This window comes from Ochlerotatus camptorhynchus, unplaced genomic scaffold (genome assembly GCF_037179485.1).
Source record: "Ochlerotatus camptorhynchus isolate MF236.1 unplaced genomic scaffold, CSIRO-AGI_Acam_v1.1 ptg000062l, whole genome shotgun sequence".
NCBI classification, from domain to species: domain Eukaryota; kingdom Metazoa; phylum Arthropoda; class Insecta; order Diptera; family Culicidae; genus Ochlerotatus; species Ochlerotatus camptorhynchus.
In genome coordinates, this window is record NW_027040552.1 from 12,781,871 (window position 1) to 12,789,817 (window position 7,947).

The window sequence follows — 7,947 nt, forward strand, 5'->3', positions numbered from 1 at the left end:
AGTCTCGTAGTTTGCGAAGGGTCCGCAGGTCGCCTTCTACTTGGTCGATCCGCCTTGCCTGCTGCGCTCCTCTTCTTCTTGTTCCTGTTGGGTTACTTTCTAGAACCATTTTCACTGGGTCGTTGTGCAGCATTCTTACGACGTGCCCTGCCCAGCGTAGTCGCTCAATTTTTGCAATGTAGACGATGGATGGTTCTCCCAGCAGCTGGTGCAATTCGTGGATCATTCGCCTCCTCAACGTTCCGTCATTTATCTGCTTTCCACCGTAGATGGTACGCAACACCTAGGGGCATCCCACTCTAAACTTCATACCTAATATCAATAAAATATTTGTAAATCCCGCGTAAGTATTCTTAGGTGTTTTTAAGTATTTTAAACCATGGCTATAAATTTCCATCGAAGTAACACTTATTTTTTGATGACCGGTTGCTAGTGTATGTGTTTGTTGTTGACTTGTTGTTTTCGGTCGTCTTGTATTTATACAAATAGGAGTGTTAAGTATTTTGATTATGAGTATAAATTAGTATTATTTAAGTTATATTTTTCAGCGATTCAACTTGTAAAAATGCTACAAGGGCTGGTTACAAATAATGATGTTTTCAGTACAAGTTTAACGGTATTTACCGATCGACTGAACTCAAAGTGTGTATTGGCTCACATATACCCTCTCGGTTCACACAGATCCTGCGATGATGAGTATTGGTATGTTCAGATATATGCTTGCATTAGCTGACCGGTGTAAAATTTGCGGTGGCATGAGAGAGACAACTAGTACTTTTCTCTCTCTCTCTCTCCCTCTCGTACCTTCGCAAAATCTCGCCTTGCGCGTGAAACATTGCTCAGGGCAGAATTCACCTTATTTCTAAACATGTTAATTACCTAGCAGTGAATCATCTGACTACGATTTTGTTTTTGCAGTATCGAGGACCTGATGCCGTGAAAACTTGTTGCAGGCTTGAGCAAATGCAGGAAGAAAAGTTTGTCGATCTACCGAGTGTTGAATGGGATTGATCGTGATTCGTTTCTGACCGGAAGCTTTTCGCCCTTTTGACTCTCCTTTTGAATAAACTACTGTATTGATTATTTTGAAAAATTATATTATTTTTAATTTTTTACTTGTTTAAATTATACGTAGGAAAATAAAGAAAACTAAACCCGTTCATTTAAGTAATTCTGACTATGTTGCTTATACTGTGTCCAGTGGCCTTTATGGTTTATTATCTACTGTAATAAGCATGTTCTGCGCTTAGAAGGTGGAAAGCTACGAGATCTGTCCGGACGTAAAAGAGAATATGGGTGATAGTATGGTCACATGGTTTCGTACAACCAATTATGTTCTTATCAGGCATGGTCATAGTCAAACAGCCAAGAACCGAGTAGAAAAAGAACAACACAAAATTCACTATTAGATTGGTTATACAAATGATGGAACTCGAACGAGTAACAACAAAAGGTTTCAATGCCTATCATAATTAATTCTTTCTGGTATATGGTGAATAGATTACACCGTAAATGGTCCAGGACACCTATAACTGTTCACGCTTCTAATCAAATTAATGCTAATTGTTTAACAAATTAACCAATATCCACACAAAACGCCTGACATTGGATAAACAAGCAAATCAAATTGACATAGCAACCAAGCAAATAAGCTAACGATAGATATTTCTTAAGTATTTTTAAGTATTTTTGGGTATCTTAGATATCACTAAGATTTTTATATGTATATTAGGAAAAATACAAAGTTTAGAGAGGGATGCCCCTAGCACAACACCTTCCGTTCGATAACATCAAGGGCGAGTTGGTCCTCCTCCAGTCCAGTTGTGGACAGTCAACTTCGTGCGGCGGCGAATTTTATTCGACCGGAGCGTCCTCCAGAGTCCAAAGTAGGTACGAATACCTGCCATAATGCGTCTTTGAAATTCTCTGCTCGTGTCATTTTCGGCGGTCACCAGTGAGCCCAAAAACACGAAGTCATCGAGCACCTCGATTTCGTCACCGTCAATCTGAACTAACATTGTCTTTACTAGAACCTCTTCCTTTCATGTATTTTGTCTTTCATGCGTTGATGGCAAGTCCAATCCACCTAGCTTCGCCTTCAGTCTGATGTACGTTTCCACCATCGTCTTAAAGTTCCGTGCCATGATGTCGATGTCATCGGCGAAGCCAAAAAGCTGGATGGAAGATCATGAAGATCGTGCCACTCGTGTCTATCCCGTCTCTTCTGATCACACCTTCTAACGCGATGTTGAATAGCAGACATGAAAGTCCATGACCTTGCCGTAACCCCCTTCGAGATTCAAAGGGACTCGAGAGTGTCCCCGATACTCGAACAACGCACATCACTCAATCCATCGTCGCCTTGACCAATCGCGTCAGTTTATCCGGAAATCCGTACTCGTGCATTATCTGCCATAGCTAATCTCGCTCGATTTTGCCGTATGCGGATTTGAAATCGATGAACAAATGATGTGTGGGAACGTTGTATTCACGGCATTTCTGCTGAACCTACCGAATCACGAAAATTTGTCCGTGGTAGTGCGGGCACTCATGAATCCCACCTGGTATTGCCCCACGAACTCTCTTGCAAATGGTGACAGGCGGCGGCATAGAATTTGGGATTGTACCTTGTAGGCTGCGCTCAGCAGTGCGATCGTGCGGTAGTTGCAGCAATCCAAATTGTCGTCCTTTTTGTAGATTGGGCATACGACACCTTCCATCCACTCCTCCGGTAATATCTCCTCCTCCCAAATCTTGGCTATTACCCAGTGCAGCGCTCTAGCCAGTGCTTCACCACCGTATTTTAATAGCTCACTTGGTAGTTGATCTACACCAGTTGCTTTGGTGTTTTTCAGCCGACCGATCTCCTCCTAAACTTCTTGAAGATCAGAGGCCGGTAGCCTGTCGTCTTCTGCGCGTGCTCCAAGGTCCACCGTTGAGGTGCTCGTGATAGTACTGCTTCCACCTCTCAATCACCTCACACTCGTTCGTGAGAAGGTTACCCTCCAAGTCCTTGCGGCACGTAGCCTTTGCGCGAACTGTTTAGCTTCTCGTAGAATTTTCGTGTGTCGATTACGCGGTACAGATTATCTATCGCCTCGCGATCTCGGTCTTCCTGCTGACGATTCTTCCTTCGGAAAACCGAGTTTTGTCTGTTCCACGCTTGTCTGTATCGCTCCACATTCAATCTCGTGCGGTGTTGCAGCATTCTCGCCCGTGCTGCATTCTTTTCCTCTGCTAACAGTTTGCATTCGTTGTCAAACCAGTCATTTCTTCGGTCCGGGATCGCAGTTCCTAGTGCCGCTGCAGCAGTATTACCTATGGCTGAACGGATGACCCTTCAGCCATCTTCAAGAGAAGCTGCGCCAAGCTGCACTTCCGTAGGTAGTGCAACTTCCAGCTGCTGCGTGTAATCCTGGGCAACTCCGGCATCCCATAATTGCTCAATGATGAGTCACGGCGTTCGACTTCGACGGGTGTTATGCACCGTCTAGAGTTTTGAGCGCATGCATACTGCAACTAGGTAGTGATCCGAATCTATGTTCGCAATGCGGTGCGTGATAATGTCGGAGAAGAATTTCCCGTCGATTAGAACGTGATCAATTTGGATTTCTGTGGGTTGGTCAGGTGATCTTAGGGTGGCTTTGTGGATATCCTTGCGAGGAAAAAGTACTTCGAACTACAATACCCCGAGAGGCTGCAAAGTTCACGCATCGTTGGCCGTTGTCATTCGATACGACAAACAGGCTGTTTGGCCCGATTCCGGGTCTATACATTGCCTCTTGTCTTACCTGAGCGTTCATGTCGCCAATGACGATTTTGACGTCCCGTTGCGAACAGCCGTCGTACATCTGCTCCAGCTGCGCATAGAACGCTTCTTTCTCGTCGTCGGGTCTCCCTTTGTGTGGGCAGGACACGTTGATGATGCTGTAGTTGAAGAAACGACCCTTAATCCTCAACTTGCACTCCTTCGCGTTGTTCTACTGCCAACAAATGCGTTGACGCATCTTATCCAGCACTACAAAGCCGGTTCCCAGCTCGTTGGTAGTGCCACAGCTCTGGTAGAAAGTAGCCGCTCGATGCCGACTTTTCCATACCTTTTGTCCCGTCCAGCAATGTTTCAACAGGAAGCCACCATCTTGGATTTCAAGATGGAGTCAGACATAGATTTTCAGTCTCTATACGTCATCTCGATTCCGGCAATACTCATATTGAAGGATATTTGACAGAACTTCCCAGTTTTAAAATAACCAGAAGCCGCCATGTTGGATTTCAACCTCAGACATCGATTTCCGGTCTCTATACACCATCCAAGTTTCCGAAAATACCCATATTAACGGGCATTTGACAGTATTTTCCAGTTTTCTTCAACCATAAACCACCATATTGGATTTCAAGATGGCGCCAGATATCGATTTCCAGTCTCTATACGTCATTCAGATTCCGAAAATACACATATTGAAGGGTATTTGGCAGTAGTTCACAGTTTTTAAATAATCAGAAGTCGGCATCTTGGATTTCAAGATGGCATCGGTCATCGATTTTCGAACTCTAGGCTTCATCCTGATTCCAAAAATACCAATATTATTGGGTATTTGTCAGACTTCAAAATTAATTCCCGTTCCTTCGCTACCATAATTGTCAATCAAAATATGTGACAATTTTTAAAAACTCTTTCGTTGCACAAATATTTTACTCGCCGTTTTGGGAGCACTGCTATTTAATTCTTGCCAATGATCTGGACTAAGAACGGTATACTCGGTTTTGGTTTCATAGAATTGAACCATGTACACGGTTCAGATCTCGTGAACCAAAACCAAAATTCTGGCCCACCGCTTGTCGGTTTTCAAGCTGCGGTTCTGTACATCAACTCGAAAACCGGCGGTCGGTATTGATTTAGAACATCGGGTACACTAAAAAACTCAACTGAACCAGAGTATTTATCAAACCCGAACCAGCACACGGTGCGCACCGGTTGGTTCAGTTCACTGAATCATCACTGGTTTATACTAGATACTCTGCATTTCTTCCATTTCTCTTGAATATCTCCAAAGTCACTGAAGATTAATGCAGATCAATCAACTTCAATGAACTTCCACAAATTTATATAAAATCCTACAAATTTTTATGTAGTTCTGCAAAAGTATCTGCATTTCTAAGAAGTTCATTGAAATTTTACAAAGTGCACTGGCTTTCTATGAAGTTTGTTTAGCTTTCACAATGCTAGATGATCTCCTATTTTGCACTTTTTAAAAGTTACCATAACTTCTACGTAGTCCATGAAGTTTTCTAAAGTTCTATGAAGTTTCTGACGATGTATGATCTTCTTTCTTTTATTTAACGTCGGTCTCTGTTCCGCAATCTAGTGCCAATCACCGACGGACATCGATTGCCATCCATTGACGGCAATCGAATGTGCAGGAAGGCAGCTTCCACACCTGCGTAGGATATTGCACCCATTCATCACACATGGGCCGGGACCAACGGCTTTACTTCCCTTCCGAATGAAGACGTGACCAGAGATTTTTATGCCTCAGAAAAATCCCACCGACCTCGGCTGGGATTGAACCCAGACCCATCGGGGTGTTAGAAAGCAGTCACGCTTACCACTACACCACCGGCGCCGGCAGAAGATGTATGATGGTCCTTGATATTCTACAACATTTCCTAAACTTTTACGACGGTCCCCAACCTTCTAGGGTGTTTCCTGAATTCAAATGACGTTCTCTTAAGTCTACGAATTACCCTTAACTTATAGGAAGATCTCTGTAAAGACTCAGTTTTATAAATCTGAAATAGTGTACACCTTTCCCTACCAGCATTTAAAAAAATAGAGACATCAAATCAAGAAGACTGGCAACTCTTCTAGAATTCAAGCAACAGATACAGTAGCGCTTCGCTCGAGCGAAGGTGGAAATAACACATAGAGAAATGAGCAAATACACAAACCTTTCTTCTGAGGTTGTAATATTTGCTATCAAATTCATTCGAAGCATTTACCTTTGCACAGTAGATGACGCGATGACGCGCGTCGCATGATAAAATGGAAGAGTTGCCAGTCTTCTTGATATATAGTCTTTACTAGTAGCCAAGGACCCACCAGGGTTTGTTTATCATTCTTGTCCAATTTTATTTATCATTTTGAATATTAGCCTAGAATGAATGAAAATTAAAATGCAGCTTGAAATATGTTCATCAATACAGCCATTTAAAATAGCATGTTTTAAAAGGTTGACAGGTCTGGCCTAAGCTCTCCTATCCGCGTGACGGAGCTGCCATCTAAAGCTAAGTTTAGACTAGGCAAGTCTAATGATCAACTCAGTTGAATTCAATTGGCTTGAAAAGTTGAGCCTGGTTCAACTTTTTTCAATTCAAGTGAGTTGATCAAGCCAGTTGAATGGCATTGTTTTCACGTTCAATTCGCGTTCAAGTCAGTTGACTTGATCAATTGACTTGTGCTGTCTAAGCCCAGCTTAAAGCTGGGTTGAGATGATTCAAGTCAATTGATCAACTCACTTGAATTCAATTGGCTTGAAATGTTGAGCCTGGTAAACCATGTCATTCAACTGACTTGATCAACTCACTTGAATTGAAAAAAAAAAAAGTTGAACCAGGCTCAACTTTTCAAGCCAATTGAATTCAACTGAGTTGATCATTTGACTTGCCTAGTCTAAACCCAGCATAAGGGTTGAGCATTTCTAATTAAGACGCGGCTCCATTGAAGTGAATGAAGTTTAGGTACCAACTTGTTTGATGGAGACTGTTTTCGGATATTGTGGTTTCGAAGAAACTTAACAGAGCCCACCCTTAATTCCCGCCACAGCTCCCGTTGCTTGTTGGATTGTTTATTTTTTATTCGCAATCGCAACTTATCATTACGTTTCATGCGCTAAATCAAAATTTAGTGCAACTGAAATCCCCCTAAATACAAACAAATCAAAGCCACTCGAGCGATAAGTTTCGTTTCGGCGTTCTCAAACTGAAATGGATACCTAACTACATGAGCTATGATTTTCGTCCGTATATGTAATGTGTACACACGAATTTGGTTGTGCATCTGCCCTATATCCTTCAGCCGCAGCACGTATACACTGCACAAACTTGGAGGGAGACGTGAAGAAGCAAGTTCAATGCTGCACTTTCTGTTGTTTAGCACACATAATCAAGGAAAACTATTTTATTCAGTACGAGCAACTATTCTCATTTTCGTGGTCGTGTCGGTTCTTGTTTTTCGTGCAGCAGCGTGTTACCTTACTCCAGACAGACCTGCCCATCTTCGTACTTCCTTGAATCGGAAGCGGCGGTAGAGAGTAATATGATAAACAGGAAAGTTCTATTTGCCTAAATTCCCGAAATACGGTTCCATACATGTGCCTGAAACATGATAAGTGCAGAAAATATTTAGATCTGGTGTTGTAGTTGGAGACCGCAACAGTAACAGCAGCAACAACTATGTGCACGAACAATCAGGCAAGTCGTTTAGAATCGGATTTCCCAACAAAACGCCTTCATCACTTTGGAGCTTCTTCGTTAGTAGTTTGGGTGCTTTCAATGATGTTTGCACCAAAACATGTTAGTTGGGTGCCTCAGTGCTGTACTTCTTCGTTATATGCAGTGTTTGAGCCGTCTTTACCGAGTTTTAGAGATGTCAATTTCAGAGATAGCAATTGAAAAAGTGTATATCGAACGAACTTTTTTTGTCCATTGAATGTGTAACCGAATGATAAAACAATAAAAATGATATATTATCGATGAATAAATCTTAACCTCAAATTTGATCACCTCTATCTGTCGGAAAATGTTGGAAAACTTCTCTGCTGGCAATTGAATCTCTTTCGTGGAAAGCGATTTTCATTCCATAGAGATGAAGCTTCCCAAACAGCTTGATGTCAAAATCGAAATGTTTGCCGGCAAAATTTCTGCTCGATTTCCAAATCACTTTGTATT